Here is an 18,271-nt window from a genome sequence, read left to right on the forward strand (position 1 = left end):
GTCGAGGTCAGGGCTGTGTCTTCATCAACAAAACACTTCCTGGGAACTAGTAGATGCTTAAGAAATAGGAGTTGATTGAGAGAACTCCCAAGAGCTCCACGAGGGCTCCCTAGGACTTTCACAGATTGTTGTATGCTGGAGGGAGAGGTCCATCTTGGCTGGTAAGAGAGGAAGTGGGGGAACAATCATCCCCTCCTCTACCTCTCCGACTCCATCCTTTCCTACCTTTCCCCTTCCCAGCTCTTCCCAGTTCTTCCCCAACCCTTCCCGGCTCCTCTTCCCTCTGCCCCTCCTGCCCTGGCCACCTACCGCTGCTCTTCCTCCCACTCTCTCTCTGCCCCACCATCCTCCCTTCCCTGCCCTCCCCACGCCCCGCCACGTGAGCGCCCCCTGCGAGTGGCGCAGGCACCAGCGTGCAGAGGTCCGATGGCCGGCTGCGGAGGATGGCACAGGCGATGCTGCATTTGGCTCTGCTGCTTCTGGCCGTGACTTTCGCAGGTAGCCCTCGGAGCAATCGTAATGAGCCAGGACCTCCGGAGGAGCACAGGAGAGGGAGTCACGCTGGCGGCTCTGGGCGGCCTCGGCAACGGTACCCCCACATCCGTTACTGGCGGTTCCCCAGCGTACTTGCTAGGTGGAGGAGCACAAACCCTGTGGTGTGCGGGTGGCTTTGTGAAGTCAGCCACCCTCTTAGTTCTTACTTGGGCTTTACTCCCAGCTCCAAGGGACACCTGATGTCTAGGGGGCTTTCTCTGTTAAAGTAGATTTTCTGGTACCCAAGATGAGGAGCTGAGCTTTAAGGTATGGCCCCCACGGGACCCCGGCAGGAGATGGGCAGGGGTGGGGAATTGTGGATGCTGACAAGAAAGTGGCTTTTGTCTAACCACACTGGACACCTCTCTTAAAATGGAGTTTAAATGTTCCTATCTTGTATTAAATTTTGTATTTGCTACCCCAAGTTGCAAAGGAAAAGAACATCATGAACTATTAATTAAGGGTTACTTCCTGGGCCTGGTGCGGTGGCTGAGGCCAGTAGTCCCAGTTACCCCGGAGGCTGAGGTGGGAGGTTCGTTTGAAACCAGCAATTGAGGCTGCAGTGCACTAGTGCCACTTTTATTCCATAGCTTCAAAGCCCTTTCTCAACCAAACCTAAAGAGAACAGAACCAAATGTGCTTGTGGAGAGAAGTGCCATACAAAAAGGAATGCCCTTTCTGGCGGAAGCAGGAAGGGAACAGTCCCAAGAAAGTAGGCCTTAGAGGGGAAAATAGAAGCTGTGGCCTGGATAAATCCCAAACTGAACTTTAAAGCAACCTAATGAGGCTGGTCGTGGTGGCTCAAGCCTCAAATTCCAGCATTTTGGGAGGCCTAGGGAGGAGGATCGCTTGAGCTCAGGAGTTCAAGATCAGCCTGGGCAACATAGCAAGAACTTACTAAAAAAAAAATCTTATGAACAATACCTTACCTTGATCCCATACTGCAAACTGTCTATGCTTTCTTCCTGCAGGCACTCTGGCACCTCGATTTGGTCAGGCTTCAGAATACAGAACGGGAAGTAGGAAGCCACTTGTACTGTTTCTAATAATACAGTGAAGCCCAAAACCGTTTGGGAGGGAGGCTAGTTATCAGGTCTTACCTACTGCTTTTGAAAACCACTGAGGACCGCATTTAAAACCAGGTTCTCAGGCAGGCCTTTTGTTCAGATAAAAGGGTACATTTTAGTTGAAAACCACTCAGTCTTTGTTCGTGTTACTATTTCCTTTAAAGACACAAAAGGTCCTTGGAAAAATAGTTATGCCTTGTACTAGACATTTTATGTACTTTACCAAATTAAATTCTGAGGATGTACATGGAGACCAACAGACTGAGAACAAGCAGGCTATTTTTTTCAGGGCTTGGTATGGTAAGGCGTCAGCCACTGTCACTTGCTTTTCAGTAGGGACTTGAGTCAAAGAGAGAAGTGGGAAAACTATAGTGGAAAATAGGAATGGTTTCAGGTATGGCCTGCTTGGAGGCACGGGGATGCTCCAGGTGGGCTAACTAGAAGCAGGACATTCTATGGTATTGTTTAGGGGTGATATTTGGTTTTCTCCGATTGTTTTAAGTTGGAATCGAGGACAGAAATTAAGGAAGCTATCAGTTAGTAATCAAGTCCTAACCATTTTGTGGCCAGGCACGGTGCTCATGCCTGTAATCCAAGCACTTTGGGAGGCTGAAGTGAGTGAATCACCTAAGGTTAGGAGTTTGAAACTACCCTGGCCAACATGATAAAACCTTGTCTGTACTAAAAATACAAAAAAAAATTAGCTGGACGTGATGGCACATGCCTGTAATCCAAGCTACTGGGGAGGCTGAGGCAGGAGAATTGCTTGAACCCAGAAGGTGGAGGTTGCAATGAGCCAAGATCACACCACTGCACACTAGCCTGGATGACAGAGTGAAACTCCATCTCAAAAAAAAAAGTCCTAGCCATTTGGGCTGATGGTTAAAGGGGTTATTGTTTGACTTCTGGACTATCACTAGAGAGAGCAATCTGATTTCCTACAAGTCTGACTTATAGCCTGCTGACGTCCTGGCTGACGTTATTCTGAATAATGGTTTGGGTCCCTGGGCAGGTTGCTGCAGGTTGGGGGTCAGAGTTCTGTATTATATAAGGTCTAGTCATTGTCTGTGTATGTGGTGTCTCAATTATCACAATGCTGTTGTAAGATAGACATTATTTGACATATGAGGGTGTTGACTTCAGTAGGTTAACTTTGAGCATTCAGCTCACAGTAGATCTCTTCCAGGAAGCCTCCCCACCCTATTCCCTTCCTCCAAAGCATAGATATATACACACACTTTCTCCATGTTTCTCTCTACTGCATCATCATCACCAGTATAACAGCAAATACTTAGATACCTACATGCCACACTAGTGTTCTAAACGCTTCATGTATTATAACTAATTTCATCTTTCACAGTACTGTGAGGTAGAGAACATTATTTGATTATTACCCTTTGGTCAAGGTCACATGGGAGTGGTGGGCTATGCTTCAAATCCAAGCAGCCTGACTCCAGACCCAGTGCTTTTCTCTACCCCATCACAGCACTGCATTGTAATGGCCTGCTTGCCTATTTCCAGGAAACTGCATACTCCTGTTGTCAGGGAAAACATCTTATTTGCTATTTGGTGCTCAGTCTTCAGCATCTCATGGATGCCCAGTAACACTTTTAGCCAGTGATTCAGTTTGCTTGGGTTTGATTTCCTTTTAGAAAATGGGAATTATGGCCGGGTGTGGTGGCTCACACCTGTAATCTCAGCACTTGTGCAGACTGAGGTGGGTGGATCATGAGGTCAGGAGTTTGAGACCAGCCTGGCCAAGATGGTGAAACCCCCTGTCTACTAAAAATACCAAAATTAGCTGGGTGCAGTGGTGAGTGCCTGTAATCCAAGCTACCTGGGAGGTTGAGGCAGGAGAATTGCTTGAACCTAGGAGGCAGAGGTTGCAGTGAGCCGAGATCAAGCCATTGCACTCCAGCCTGGATGACAGAGCAAGACTTCATCTCAAAAAAAAAAAGAAAATGGGAATTATGGTACCTTTGTTTCAAGGCTGGGATTAGGGTGACTGAGATCCTACATGCAGAATTTAAGAAGGCACTCATACTCAGGAGCTAAGGCAAGTGATATAGGACATGCTGTCTTTTTTTTTTTATTTTTTGAGATGGATCTCACTCTGTCACCCAAGCTAGAGTTCAGTGGCAAGAGCTCTGCTCACTGCAACCTCTGCCTCCCAGGTTAGAGTGATTCTCCCACTTCAGCCTCCTGAGTAACTGGGACTATAAGCATGTGCCACTATACCCAGCTAATTTTTTTATATTTTTAGTAGAGGCAGAATTTCACCATGTTGGCCAGGCTGGCCTCAAAGGATCCACCCACTGCAGCCTCCCAAAGTGCTGGAATTACAGACATGAGCTGCCTCCTGGCCTGGACCTGCTATCGTTTGGCAGGATTGTTAAAAGGATGATCCACACAAGAGACCTTTGGTTTGACTGGTTTTCATGCAGTGGTGTTTACAGCTAATTGGTCACAACCACAGACTTCTCTGTTCCTTTTCCATTCTTCTGCTTCACTTGACCAGCCTTAAGAAAAAAAAAAGGGGGGGAGAGAGAGAGAGAGAGAAAGATCTTTGGTTTTTCTTTTTTCCCCTAATTTCTATTGCCACTGCTTTAATTTAGGTCCTCCATTATCTCTCTCCCAGATTAACATAGTGGCTTTTCAATGGGTTTTCCCTACCTTTTTGGTATCTTCACTTTCCAGTTTTAGTTCCTGCTACACACTGCTGCTACAATTAGTCTCTAAAACCTTGACTGAGTGTAGCGTGTCTCTGTGCAAAATCTTCAAGGACTTCTCATTGCCCGCAGAGAAAGTCTAACCTCATTTACACAGCCTGTTTTTCTACCTGTACCTTCTGGTGCTTTCTCATAGTTTATCCTCCTTTATCATTACTGCCACACTGTTTGATTACTGTAGTTTTTTTGTTTGTTTGTTTTTGAGACAGAGTTTTGCTCTAGTTGCCCAGGCTGGAGTGCAGTTGCATGATCTCAGCTAACTGCAATCTCTGCTCCTGGGTTCAAGTGATTCTTCTGCCTCAGTCTCTCAAGTAGCTGGGATTATAAGCACGCACCACCATGCTTGGCTAATTTTTGTATTTTTAGTAGAGATGGAGTTTCACTGTGTTGGCCAGACTGGCCTCAGCCTCCTGACCTCAGATGATCTGCCTGCCTTGGCCTCCCAAAATGTTGAGATTACAGGCATAAGCAACGGCGCCCAGCCTGATGACTGTAGTTTTATAGTAAGTCGCCAAATGAGGAAGTGTGAATCCCCCAACCTTTTCTTCTTTTTCTTTCTTTTCTTTTTTTTTTTTTTTGAGACAAAGTTTTGTTCTTGTTTCCCAGGCTGGAGTGCAATGGCATGATCTTGGCTCACTGCAACCTCCACCTCCAGGGTTCAAGTGATTCTCCTGCCTAAGCCTCCCAAGTAGCTGGGAATACAGGCACGTGCCACCACACCAGGCTAATTTTGTATCTTTAGTAGAGACAGGGCTTCTCCATGTTGGTCAGGCTGGTCTGGAAATCCTGACCTCAGGTGATCCGCCTGCCTTGGCCTCCCAAAGTGCCAGAATTACCAGTGTAAGCCACTGTGCCTGGCTTCTTCTTTTTCAAGAATGTTTGGTTACTTGGAGTCCCTTACCTTTCCATCTGAATTTTAAGATCAATTTGTCGAAGATGCTTATCAGATTCAGGAGTTTTTGGGCTGAGGCGATGGGGTCTTCTAGGTATACTATCATGTCGTCTGCAAATAGAGACAGTTTGGCTTCCTCTTTTCCTATTTGAATACCCTTTATTTCTTTTTCTTGCCTGATTGCTCTGGCTAGAACTTCCAGTACTATATTCAATAGGAGTGGTGATAGAGGGCATCCTTGTCTAGTGCCAGATTTCAAAGGGAATGCTTCCAGTTTTTGCCCATTTAGTATGATATTGCCTGTTGGTTTGTCATAAATAGCTTTTACTACTTTGAGATATGTTCCATCAATACCTAGTTTATTGAGGGTTTTTAGCATAAAGGGCTGTTGAATTTTGTCAAAGGCCTTCTCTGCATCAATTGAGATAATCATGTGGTTTTTGTTTTTGGTTCTGTTTATGTGGTGAATTACATTTATTGACTTCCATATGTTGAACCAGCCTTGCATCCCCGGGATGAATCCTACTTGATCATGATGGATAAGTTTTTTGATGTGCTGTTGCAATCGGCTTTCCAGTATTTTATTGAAGATTTTTGCATCTATGTTCATCATGGATATTGGCCTGAAGTTTTCTTTTCTTGTTGAGTCTCTGCTGGGTTTTGGTATCAGGATGATGTTGGTCTCATAAAATGATTTGGGAAGAATTCCCTCTTTTTGGATTGTTTGGAATAGTTTCAGAAGGAATGGTACCTGCTTCTCTTTGTGTGTCTGGTAGAATTCGGCTGTGAACCCGTCTGGACCTGGGCTTTTTTTGTGTGGTAGGCTCTTAATTGCTGCCTCAACTACAGACCTTGTTATTGGTCTATTCATAGTTTCAGCTTCCTCCTGTTTTAGGCTTCAAGGACACAGGTGTCCAGGAATTTATCCATTTCTTCCAGGTTTACTAGTTTATGTGCATAGAGTTGTTTGTAATATTCTCTGATAATGGTTTGAATTTTTGTGGAATCTGTGATGATTTCCCCTTTCTCATTTTTTATTGCATCTATTTTGTTGTTCTCTCTTTTCTTTTTTATCAGTCTGGCTAGTGGTCTGTCTATTTTATTGATCTTTTTGAAAAACCAGCTCCTGGATTTATTGATTTTTTGAAGGATTTTTCGTGTCTCTATCTCCTTCAGTTCTGCTCTGATCTTAGTTATTTCTTGCCTTCTGCTAGGTTTTGAGTTTTTTTGATCTTGCTCCTCTAGCTCTTTCAATTTTGATGATAGGGTGTCAATTTTGGACCTCTCCACTCTTCTCATATGGGCACTTATTGCTATATACTTTCCTCTAGAGACTGCTTTAAATGTGTCCCAGAGATTCTGGTATGTTGTGTCTTCGTTCTCGTTGGTTTCGAAGAACTTCTTTATTTCTGCCTTCATTTCATTCTTTATCCATTCAACATTCAAGAGCCAGTTGTTCAGTTTCCATGAAGCTGTGTGGTTCTGAATTAGTTTCTGAATTCTTAGTTCTAACTTGATTGCACTATGGTCTGAGAGACTGTTTGTTATTATGTCAGTGGCTTAAACAACGTGCAAAAATTACAAGCATTCCTATACACCAATAACAGACTGAAAGAGAGCCAAATCAAGAATGAACTGCCATTCACAATTGCTACAAAAAGAATAAAATACCTAGGAATACAACTTACAAGGAATGTAAGAGATCTCTTCCAGGAAAACTACAAACCACTGCTCAACAAAATAAGAGAGGACACAAACAGATGGAGAAACATTCCATGTTCATGACTAGGAAGAATCAATATCGTGAAAATGGCTATACTGCCCAAAGTAATTTACAGATTCAATTCTATCCCCTTCAAGCTACCATGGACTTTCTTCACAGGACTGGAAAAAACCACCATGAACTTCATATGGAACCAAAAGAGAGCCCGCATAGCCAAGTCAATTCTAAGCAAAAAAAAAAAAAAAAAAAAAAAAAAAAAAAAAACCACAGCAGGAGGCATCACACTACCGGACTTCAAACTATACTACAAGGCTACAGTAATCAAAACAGCATGGTACTGGTACCAAAACAGAGATATTGACCAATGGAACAGAATAGAGGCATCAGAGGCAACACAACACATCTACAACCATACAATCTTTGATAAACCTGACAAAAACAAGCAACGGTGAAAGGACTCCCTGTTTAATAAATGGTGTTGGGAAAACTGGCTAACCATGTGCAGAAAGCAAAAACTGGACCCCTTCCTGACACCTTACATTAAAATTAACTCCAGATGGATTAAAGACTTAAACATAAGACCTGGCACCATAAAAACCCTAGAAGAAAATCTAGGCAAAACCATTCCGGACATAGGAGTAGGCAAGGACTTCATGACCAAAACACCAAAAGCATTGGCAACAAAAGCCAAAGTAGACAAATGGGACCTAATCAAACTCCACAGCTTCTGCATGGCAAAAGAAATAGTCACTAGAGTGAATCAGCAACCAACAGAATGGGAAAAAATATTTGCAGTTTACCCATCTGACAAAGGACTGATATCCAGAATTTACAAAGAACTCAAACAGATTTACAGGAAAAAAACAAACAAGCCCATTCAAAAATGGGCAAAGGATATGAACAGATACTTTACAAAAGAAGACATACATGAGGCCAACAAACATGAAAAAGTGCTCATCATCACTAGTCATTAGAGAGATGCAAATCAAAACCACATTGAGATACCATCTCACGCCAGTTAGAATGGTGATCGTTAAAAAATCTGGAGACAACAGATGCTGGAGAGGATGTGGAGGAATAGAAACACTTTTACACTGTTGGTCGGAGTGTAAATTAGTTCAACCATTGTGGAAGACAGTGTGGCAATTCCTCAAGGACCTAGAAATAGAAATTCCACTTGACCTAGCAATCCCATTAGTGGGTATATATATCCAAAAAACTATAAATCATTCTACTATAAGGACACATGCACATGAATGTTCATTGCAGCACTGTTTAATAATAGCAAAGACCTGGAACCAACCCAAATGCCCATGGATGATAGACTGGACTGGAAAAGTGTGGCACATATACACCATGGAATATTATGCAGCAGTCACAAATGATGAGTTCGTGTTGTTTGTAGGGACATGGATGAATCTGGAGAACATCATTCTCAGCAAACTGACACTAGAACAGAAAATGAAATACCGCATATTCTCATTCATAGGCGGGTGATGAAAAATGAGAACACATGGACAGAGGGAAGGGAGTACTACACACTAGGGTCTACTGGGGGGAATAGGGGAGGGACAGCAGGGGGAGAAGGGGGGAGGGATAGCCTGGGGAGAAATGACAAATGTGGGTGAAGGGGAAGACAGCAGCAAAACACACTGCCATGTGTGTACCTATGCAACTATCTTGCATGATCTGCACATGTAACCCAAAACCTAAAATGCAATAAAAAAAAGAAAAAAAAAGATCAATTTGTCAGTTTCTGCTTCTGCTGCAAAAAAAAAGATACCTAAGATTTTGATAGGGATTGCATTGAATTTGTATATCAATTTGGAGAATATTGCCATCTTAAAAGTGTTAAGTCTTCTGATGCATGAACATGGGGTATCTTTCTATGTATTTAGGCCTTTAATTTCTTTCAACAATGCTTTGCAGTTTTCTGTATACATGTCTTAAAGTTTGTAAATATTTATATTTAGGTGTTTATTATTCTTATTTTTTAAGGCAGAGTCTCACTCGGTTGTGCAGGCTGGAGTATAGTGGAGCCATCTCAACTCACTGCAACCTCCACCTCACAGGTTCAAGCAAGTTTTCTGAGTCAGCTTCCCAAGTGGCTGAATTATAGGCTCCTGCCACCATCCCTGGCTAATTATTGTGTATATATTTATTTATTTATTGAGATGGACTCTTACTCTGTAGCCCAGGCTGGAGTGCAATGGCATGATCTTGGCTCACTACAACCTCTGTCTCCTGGGTTCAAGCAGTTCTCCTGCCTCAGCCTCCTGAATAGCTACAACTACAGGCACCCACCACCACACCTGGCTAATTTTTATATTTTTAGTAGAGATGGGGTTTCACCATATTGGCCAGGTCTTGAGCTCCTGACCTTGTGATCTGTGCATCCTGGCCTCCCAAAGTGCTGGGATTACAAGCATGAGCCACTGCACCTGGCCAAGAATTATTTTACTTTTATTTTTTTGAGACAGAGTTTTGCTCTTGTTGCCCAGGCTGTAGTACAATGGCACAATCTTAGATCTCAGCTCACTGCAACCTCCACCTCCCAGGTTCAAGCAATTCTCCTGCCTCAGCCTCCCAAGTAGCTGGGATTACAGGCATCTGCCACCATGCCTGGCTAATTTTTTGTATTTTTAGTAGAGATGAGTTTTCACCATATTGGCCAGGCTGGTCTCAAACTCCTGACCTCAGGTGATCCACCTGTTTTGGCCTCCCAAAGTGTTGAGATTATAGGCAGGAGCCACCACACTCTGCCCTTCTATAAGAATTAAAATGACATTAAGGAGTAATAAATGTGCAGTGGCCCTCTTCCAGAGAGTGGAGAGGAAATTTTGGGGAAATGTCTGCCTGGATTGAACTCTCTTCCTGTAGTTAGTATCTTGTGGCATGAAATTTGAAGCCTCCATCAATGATAAACCTGTTTTGAACATTTTTTCTTTGGCACAAATTTGCTTCAATTGTGAATCTCCTGCTTTCTTTAATGTTTTTGGTTAAATGTGAGTGTCTTAAAAATTCAGACTGAAAAATGAGATTCCTGATTTTATCTTGGCATTAAGCCAAGGGATTAAGGTGGAATTTAATAGAACATCCACATGGAGATTTTAGTGAAGTGCAATTATGAAGCTAGATGATAATAAAGTAGGTATGGTGAAATGTCTCAGACTTTCATTTAAAAATCAGTCAGATTGGCCGTGTATGGTGGCTCATGCCTGTAATACTAGTGCTTTGGAAGGCCAAGGCAGGTGGATCACAAGGTCAGGAGTTCAAGACCACTTGGCCAATATGGTAAAACCCCATCTATATCAAAAATTAGCTGGGTGTGGTGGTACATGCCTATAGTCCCAGCTAGTCGGAAGGCTGAGGCAGAAGAATTGCTTGAACTTGGGAGGTAGAGATTGCAGTGAGCTGAGATGATGCCACTGTACTCCAGCCTTGGAGACAGAGCAAGACTGTCTCAAAAAATAAAAAATCAGCCAGATTGAAGCCTCTGAGGTCCTTATTTTTTTTGAGACAGAGTTTTACTCTCATTGCCCAGCCTCCACCTCCTGGGTTCAAGTGATTCTCCTGCCTCAGCCCCCTGAGTAGCTAGGATTGCAGGCATGTGCCACCATGCCTGGCTAATTTTGTATTTTTTAGTAGAGGTAGGCTTTCTCCATGTTGGTCAGGCTGGTCTCAAATTTCCGAGCTCAGGTGATCTGACTGCCTCAGCCTCCCAAAGTGCTGGGATTACAAGTGTGAGCCACCGTGCCCAGCCAAGGTCTTCTTTTTACATAGTATGTATGTTTGCATTAGAAATTTTTTTTCTGGAAAATAAAAATATTTTTATTGAATTAGTCTAGGAAATCTAGGGAGATCTGGAACATATTCTCCTCTAAGCTATTTTATATGACTGTATCTCAAGTCATTCTCAAATTTCTCTGTTTTTTTCCAGCCAAACTGCACTCAGTATAAATTACCAGGATGTCCCAGGGACTTTAACCCTGTGTGTGGCAGTGACATGTCCACTTATCCCAATGAGTGTACTCTGTGCATGAAAATCAGGTAACATGATTTTACAACTGTAAAATTTTTCTTCATTTCTTTGTTTTTTGTTTGTTTGTTTGTTTCTTTGTTTTTTGAGACAGAGCCTCACTCTGTCACCCAGGGTGGAGTGCAGTGGTGAAATCTTGGCTCACTGCAACCTCTGCCTCCTGGGTTCAAGCAATTCTCATATCTCAGCCTCCCAATTAGCTGGGATTACAGGCACCACCATGCCCGGCTAATTTTGTGTTTTTAGTAGATATGGGGTTTCATCATGTTGGCCAGGTTGGTTTCAAACTCCTGACCTCAAGTGATCCACCTGCTTTGGCCTCCCAAAGTGTTGGGATTACAGGTGTGAGCCACCATGCCTGGCCTCTTCATTTCTTTTGTTGGATTTTGATTACTTAGGAGGTAGTGTCTATTTTCTTGTATATAAATATCAAAAGTGACATGGTAGTTCTCAGTTTTAGGGTGTTGGTTAAAAAGATGCAAAATTCTCAGTGCATTTTTCAAGCCAAGTTAGAGAATGAGATGTAATCAAATTATATTATTGGCCATGAATTCAAAATTTTCTAAAATTAAGAGTCTACTGAATAATTAAACTCTGTGGAGTATTAAATTTTATTTTTAATTCAAAGGGCTTGTGTGGGTGATCTGCACACCCTGTACTAGTAGTCAGGAAGTAGGACTTACTGATTCTACTTAGTGGAATTCTAAGTAATGAGTGTATTATACTTGATACGCTTTATGTAGCACACCTGACCAGATGACTGTGACTGCTCCTTCAGGTATGCAGCTTTGTATAGAACAGGGATTCATTATCTGACTTCAGTTGGTCTTCTCTGATTCTTTTTTTTTCTTTTTGAGACTGAGTCTCACTTGTCTCCTGGCTCACTGCAACCTCTTCCTCCCAGGTTCAAGTGATTCTCCTGCCTCAGCCTCCCAAGCAGCTGGAATTACAGGCATGTACCATCACACCTGACTAATTTTTGTATATATATATTATGTTTTTTTATTTGGAATTTTGCTCTTGTTACCCTGGCCAGAGTGCAATGGCATGATCTCGGCTCACTGCAACTTCCACCTCTGGGGTTCAAGAGATTTTCCTGTCTTAGCCTCCCAAGTAACTGGGATTATAGGCATGAGCCATCATACCCAGCTAATTTTTGTACTTTTAGTAGAGACAGAGTTTCACCACATTGGTCAGGCTGCTCTTAAACTTCTAACCTCAGGTGATCCACTCAATTTGGCCTCCCAAAGTGCTGGGATTACAGGCGTGAACCACCACAGCTGGTCTAATTTTTTTCTATTTAGTAGAGATGGGTATTCACCATGTTGGCCAGGCTGGTCTTGAACTCCTAACCTCCAGTGATTCACCCACCTCAGCCTCCCAAAGTGCTGGGATTACAGGCATGCTCAGTCCTCTGAGTGATTCTTTGGGGTTAGTGTCCTGTGCCTTAGGGTTAGGGAAGAAATGGCAGAGTGGAGACTTTCATCCTGTTTCCTAGATTTAGCTTTAAAAAATCATTAAGTGTAGCCCTGAAGGAATCTAATGTATAATTACATGGGTCCTTTTAATACCAATAGTGAGGCAGTTTCAGCATGATAGGTAATAATTGTGTTTCTGTGATTATTCAATTTGCAGGGAAGATGGTCATGATATTAAAACATCCAAAATGAACCCTGCTAATATAGCAGTTTACAGAAAAGAATATGGAGAGAACACCTTGGCTGGCACACTAAATTGCATTTCCTCTTTTTCTCTTTTCCTATGTTTTTTTGCATGAGATTTGTTAACCCACATTTTCTAAGAAGAGATATGGAAGAAAGCCATGTGTAGTGATGGATAATTTAAAGAAAAAAAGAATCTTCGTTTCTTGGCTTTTGCTCCTAGAGTTAAGCTTACTGCCTAGATGACCTGTGCATTGGTTTATTCAGTTGAAATAAAATCAGCATTGAATTCAGTTCTTACTGTTCTCTGTTGAAAATTCTGTTCTCATTTCAGGGGAGTCAGAATTTTACCTCTATCCTTTAAGAGTTTTTCAGCTGAGTCAGAGAATTAAATGAACATAAGACAGATCAACAGGAGAAAAGCATATAGATTTATTTAATACAAGTTTCACTTAACATGGGAGTCTTCATAAAGAAATGCTCAAAAACACAGAGTTGAACACTTACATGCTGAATTAGACAAACAGTAGTGGAATATGAATGTGTGGCATGACAGAGGGGCTTGGGCTGAGTTAATTGGGTGGAAAAGTAGCTGGGAGAATAAAGTTGGTTTGTATACATTTCCCTTGACCTCAATTTCCAATTTTCCCAGTCCTTGATGATAAGAATGTTACTTACTTCTGGCATAGAGAGGATATCTTTCATATGGGAATTTTATCTCCTGCTTTTAAGAAACAGAAAAAAAGTCAGAATGACTTTCTTGCACCTGCAACCTTCTTCAAGTGTTTTTAACACAAAATAGTCAATATGGCCAGGGCAGCATATTTTTGGTTGGTATATTCTTAACACCTTTGTCACTCAGCAGCCTCACATGGCTCTGTTTCTCTCAGGCATGGATGAATTTCAGTGAGTGAGAAGTGGAGTTGTTGAGAGGGTAATATCTAACTCCTTTCCCTAATTCTTGGATAATTATATGTGTAATTGGTACGGTGTTCTGCACATGGCAAATAACTGTAAGATACTTGGATCTAACATTAACCCAAACTGGTGAAGAATCAATGGAGGTACAAATATTTATTAGATTAAAAATTTCCTTTTGATACAGTTTTCATTCTGAGTTCACACAGGCGTTTGGCTTTTCTTAGATCAGTGGTTCTCAATCCAGGGTGATTTTCCCCAAGGGGACAGTTGGCAGTGCATCTGGAGGCATTTTGGGTGTAACAGCTGAAGTGTGGAGTGCTACCCAGGGATATTTCTAAACAATTTGCATTGCATAGGCAGCCCCCAACAGCAAGGACTTTTCCAGTCCAACCTCAAAAGTGCTAAGGTTGAGACAGCCTGGTTTAGAGTTTGATACAGCATAAGCATTTTATAACAATAATATAAGTGACCAGTGATTCAGAATGATAGCATTTTCCAGGTAGAGAATTTTGAGTCATAGGGCCTGGGTTTAAGTACGTTCCAGCACCAGGACATGGTGAGACATGATGCAAGAGGTGGCTGGGAGAGTGGTATAGTGGAAAGAATGTGGCTTTTGGGGGTGAGCTAAATATGAGTTCATTTTGATTCCAATTCTTGTGTTTCTGTTTTCAGAGCTGAAAATGGGGTTGATGCTTAGCTCCTTGGAGCTATGGTGAGAAATCTGCTTAGCACAGTGCTTGGCATATAGAAACCACTAAAATAGGTGCTACTGTTGCTTCAGGCACCTCTCCTAAAAAGGAGAAAACAGGACCATTAGGCAAACACATTTGCTTAAAGTGATAGAACACATTTAAAACTGAGCCTGGGGGCTGGGCGCGGTGGCTCAAGCCTGTAATCCCAGCACTTTGGGAGGCTGAGGTGGGTGGATCACGAGGTCAAGAGATCGAGACCATCCTGGTCAACATGGTGAAACCCTGTCTCTACTAAAAATACAAAAAATTAGCCGGGCATGGTGGCACGTGCTTGTAATCCCAGTTACTCAGGAGACTGAGGAAGGAGAACTGCCTAAACCCAGGAGGCGGAGGTTGGGGTGAGCCGAGATCGGGCCATTGCACTCCAGCCTGGGTAACAAGAGTGAAACTCCATCTCAAAAAAAAAAAAAAAACCTGAGCCTGGGCCTTTTACAGTGTCTCATGCCTGTCATTCCAGCAGTTTGGGAGGCTGAGGTGGGCAGATCACAAGGTCAGGAATTCAAGACCAGTATGGCCAATATGGTGAAACCCCATCTCTACTAGAAATATAAAAATTAACTGGGCCTGGTGGCATGCACCTGTAGTCCCAGCTAGTCGGGAGGCTGAGGCAGGAGAATCACTTGAACCCAGGAGGTGGAGGTTGCCAGCTTGGGTGGCAGAGTGAGACTCCATCTAAAAAATGAACAAAACAAAACAAAACAAAACAAGAACAAAACGCAGCCTAGCCTAGGAGCCTGGACCTGAAAATTTTAAGCCCTCTGTTTTTATACACAATAGAGGCAATGAAGTGGAAAGCTGTGTAACATAAATGTACCAATTATTGTCCTGTAATTAATTTTGGCTTAAAATTTTTATAGAAGTCATATATACTTTTTGGAAAATTAAAAAGAAAAATATGGACCAGGTGCAGTGGCTCACACCTGTAATCCCAGCACTTTGGGAGGCTGAGGCAAGAGGATCACTTGAGACCAGGAGTTAAAGACCAGCCTGGGCAACACAGGAGACCCCGTCTCTATGAAATAGATAGATAGATAGATAGATAGATAGATAGATAGATAGATAGATAGATAGATAGATATAGATACAGAAGTATATAAAAATAGGGTGAAAGTCTTATCCATCCTAGCCTCCAGAGACACTTAAAACTGTTTTGAAATGTCTTTCCTCTCTAAATATATGTGTATACAAAATTACAGACATGCACACACACAAACTGTCCTGTAAACTTGCTTTTACTCTTAAATATTGGATTTGTTTTCATGTTGATATATATTGTTTCTTCTTCTTTTTAAAAAATTTATTATTTTTGTTTTTTTTGAGACTGAGTCTTGTTCTGTTGCCCAGGCTGGAGTGCAGTAGCATGATCTCTGCTCACTGCAACCTCTACCTCCCAGGTTCAAGCGATTCTCCTGCCTCAGCCTTGCTAGTAGCTGGGATTACAGGCATGTACAACACCCAGCTGATTTTTCTATTTTTAGTAGAGATGGAGTTTTACCATGTTGGTGAGGCTCATCTGGAACTCCTCACCTCAAGTGATTTGCCCGCCTTATTGTCCTCCTAAAGTGCTGGGATTACAGGTGTGAGTCACCATGCCCAGTCTTTTAAACAGCTACATAGTATTCTGTTATTGGGCCATAATTTATCCACTTTCTATTGACCTGTATCTGGATTATTTATTAGGATTCCCTTGATTGAAAGTGGGAAATTCCAACTCAAACTTTTCTAAGCTAAAAGGGGAATTAATTACCTCCTTGATAAAGTGAAATGACTAAGCACATTGGCTCAAAGCTAGATGTCTACATTCACTGACCAAGTTACCGTGTAACTCAGTTTCTACATTTACAGTAGCTGGGACTACAGGCATGCACCACCATGCCTAGGTTTTAGTCTATGTACACATACCCTTCCTTGTTTGTGCACATTGTGTAGGATAAATTTATAAGATTGGCATTACTTTGTCAGAAGATACATAAATTTAAAACATTGAAAGGCATTGCAAAACCTTTCTGAAAAGGATACACCTGTCTACATCCTCCATGACAAATGAGTGCTTGGTTCTTCTTTCTACCACCATTGAATTATAGAAGCAGTGCTGCCCTGAATCTGCTCAGTCGGAGTTGTTCTGCAAACTGAGTTTGCATCTATTCTTTTTTTTTTATTTGAGACAGAATCTCTCTCTGTCAGCCAGGCTGGAATACAGTGGCATCATCTTGGCTCACTGCAACCTCTGTCTCCCCTGCTTGAGCAATTATCCTGCCTCATCCTCTAGAGTAGCTGAGATTACAGGCATGCAGCACCATGCCCGGCTAATTTATGTATTTTTAGTAGAGATGGGGTTTCACCATGTTGACTAGGCTGTTCTTGAACTCCTGACCTCAGGTGATCTGCCCACCTTGGCCTCCCAAAGTACTGGGTTTACAGGCATAAGCCAGTGTGCCTGGTCAGCATTCATTCTCTATTGATGAATTCTTTTTTACCCCTTAATATTCTTCTTTAAAAGTGGCATAGTAATTACAGTTGTCTCAATCAAGTAAATGGTGAGAAGAAAGTGCAACAATCTATGGAGAGTTCTAGAATAGAAGCTGCCCAAGGATGGAGATCCTTCAAGTCTTGCTCATCATGGTATTTTCAGTGCTCTTTCAGTGCTCAGAATAGCACCCAGCACCATGCGTATTTGTTGGTTGATGAAATGAAAATACAGCTTAGGAGGCTCACAAAATAATGACAACAAAACCACTAACCTCCATGAATTTCCTTCCTGCAAGAACAGGCAAGATAACTCAAACCAGAAACTCATACACCACAAAGAAAACAAGGTTTTGACTTGCCCAACAGCCAGTTTGATTTTTTCCTATGTTACTCTGAAAAAATATAATAATGCTACATGCCCAGATGATGTTGAACAGTTCCAGGAGCATACCTTAAACTGGTTTAGAGTCTTCCTTTAATTGTATTGATTGATTTATTTGTTTTTGAGACAGAGTCTTGCTCTGTTGCCCAGGTTGGAGTGCAGTGGTACGATCTTGGCTACTGCAACCTCTGCCTCCTGGGCTCAAGCGATTCTCCTGCCTCAGTCTCCTGAGTAGATGGGATTACAGGTGTCCACCACCACATCCAGCTAATTTTTAACTATTTTTTAGTAGAGATAGGGTTTTATCATATTAACCAGGGTGGTCTGGAACTCCTGACCTCATGATCCATGCACTTCTACCTTCCAAAGTGCTGGGATTACAGGCCTAAGCCATTGTGTCCAGCCCCTTTTTTAATTAAAAAAATTATTCTTAATTTTTGTAGAGATGTGGCTTCTCCATATTGCCCAGGCTGGTCTTGAACTCCTGAGCTCAAGTCCACCTGCCTTGGACTCCCCCATGAGGGAAAAACCAATATTTGTTTTATCCCCTACTATATTCCCAGCACTTGGCACAGTGCCTTTCACACAATAAGTGCTTAATAAGTACTTGTGAGCTGGCTTAGTTTCATTCTGTTGAATGAAGACAGTTTCATTCCGTTGGCTTCTGCATTCTGTGGCCAGATTTACAATTGCAAGAGTATTTTGGACAGAAGGAGAAGCTGAGCTTCAAGCAGCAAAGCAGGTGGTGACAGTTAGACATAAATCACTCATTCAACCTTCAGGGCAGCCACTTCCTCACTAGGTCTTGGAGGTGGGCTCGCCAGGCCATAAAACTCAAAATATAATGAGGGGACTTATATCCTAGTTTATTGAACATTTATTTGCTGAACTATATATCTATATATATACACACTATAAAAAAACACTATATATATAGTGCGAGTGTGTGTGTGTGTGTGTGTATGTGTGTGTAGTGTTTTTTTTTCTTTTGAGAAAGAGTCTCTCTCTGTCACCAGGCTGGAGTGCAGTTGTGCCATCGTGGCTCACCTCCACCTCCACCTCCCAGGTTCAAGCCATTCTCCTGCCTCAGCCTCCCGAGTAG

The 18,271-nt window shown here is 42.3% G+C and overlaps 2 long non-coding RNA genes across 5 annotated transcripts in view; one reads left to right on the top strand and one right to left on the bottom strand.

The window, feature by feature from the left end:
• Nucleotides 1-387: 387 nt before the first annotated feature.
• Nucleotides 388-12,938, top strand: LOC144576546 (uncharacterized). 3 transcript variants are annotated; one of them, XR_013528807.1, is made up of 3 exons: nt 388-589; nt 10,886-10,995; nt 12,620-12,938. It is a non-coding gene; the product is annotated as an uncharacterized LOC144576546 (long non-coding RNA). The 3 variants fall into 3 exon arrangements; XR_013528808.1 differs by having other exon boundaries at nt 12,763-12,938; XR_013528809.1 differs by lacking the exon at nt 12,620-12,938 and adding an exon at nt 11,889-12,613.
• LOC144579999 (uncharacterized) overlaps nt 4,037-18,271 on the bottom strand; it is a 125,676-nt gene continuing 111,441 nt past the window's right edge. For both annotated transcript variants that reach the window (XR_013528812.1, XR_013528810.1), the window contains one exon: nt 4,037-4,120. This is a non-coding gene — a long non-coding RNA (uncharacterized LOC144579999). The remainder of the gene's footprint in view (nt 4,121-18,271) is intronic.

This window comes from Callithrix jacchus, chromosome 17 (assembly GCF_049354715.1).
Source record: "Callithrix jacchus isolate 240 chromosome 17, calJac240_pri, whole genome shotgun sequence".
In the NCBI taxonomy this organism is placed as follows: domain Eukaryota; kingdom Metazoa; phylum Chordata; class Mammalia; order Primates; family Cebidae; genus Callithrix; species Callithrix jacchus.